This window comes from Opisthorchis viverrini (genome assembly GCF_000715545.1).
Source record: "Opisthorchis viverrini unplaced genomic scaffold opera_v5_102, whole genome shotgun sequence".
NCBI lineage: Eukaryota > Metazoa > Platyhelminthes > Trematoda > Opisthorchiida > Opisthorchiidae > Opisthorchis > Opisthorchis viverrini.
In genome coordinates, this window is record NW_008751761.1 from 499,584 (window position 1) to 500,819 (window position 1,236).

Here is a 1,236-nt window from a genome sequence, read left to right on the forward strand (position 1 = left end):
AGTCCAATTTGGGTTCAAGTAGAACATAAGATTGACAGAAACTCGGGGACTGCGCCTACCCGATGAGCCCCAAGAATGGCGAAACCGGTCGTGGGCTGTCGAAGAATTTTCAGCAACCTTGTGAGCAGTTGTAAATGCCGTTTTCAGCATTCGGGCAGCAAATGGACACCCCACACCTCCTCAATATCAAGTATTAAAGTGGGCTCAATTCTAGCAATCTGGTGCGCCTGAAGTCGAGAAAGTTTGTCATCCGTTGAAGAACAGGCCGCCAATTAAGCTGGCTATCGTGATTTGTAAAGCGAAAATTACCGGTGTCCTTTAAAAGCCTCAGAATTTAACAAAGTTAGAACCATATGAGCCAACAGGATGAAAATCTCTACAGCAAACAGTAGCCTCAGTGATGGAGGGAAAACTCTTTTGAATATTATCAAATCTGCTCACATTACCATAAGCCAGTAGGGAGCCCAGAAGACGAAGGATTACGTAAGATGAGTAGTTATCACTCGAGAAACCAGTCAACACACGCGATCACGTGATGCAGATCTCGTCAGTGAAGAATGAGCGCCGCTAAGTGCTGTCTAAGTGAGAGCCAATCACACTGCTAATCAGCCGCCTGTGGTCAGACGGTGGAATGTTCAAGGTCGAGGGTGAGATTGGTGAGACGCGCGCTGCTGATGACTTCCAACAAGCATGGAACAGCTTGTGGACTTTTCAGCATAGATTGGTCTCACTGAAAAGATGAAGTCTCTATTACATATTCAGTCGGCCCATCATCCTCAGAAACCTATGCTCGATGGCTCCACTCAAAAGCCTTTTATAGAGGAGGAGACCATCATCCTCCTTTATTGTTTCCAAATCATCTGGCGACTTAAGCGCTGAATAGCGGTTCGTGTTTTGCCTCATTTGAGCACTAGTTTTTTCTTAGGTTAGGAACTGGTGTAAGTGTGAGGCTCGTGATATTCTCTCTCTCCATCCCCCTCGTAATACTCGACTGACGATCTGGTTCTGAGATGCAGTGCACGTGACATCAGGACCCAGTTAGATCCACCCTCATTAGTTATCCTGAGTATATATTACCACAACATTGGTCAAGTGTCGGTTTTAGGGGTCTTTGGAGGGCCACCTGAAGAGCTTTTTTTCAAATAACAATCGAGTGTTACTTGTTTTGCTCTGGTTTTCGCTCTGGTTCGGTTTTTTTAACGGAGCTGGTAAAGCAAAGTGACTTTTCCTGACAAA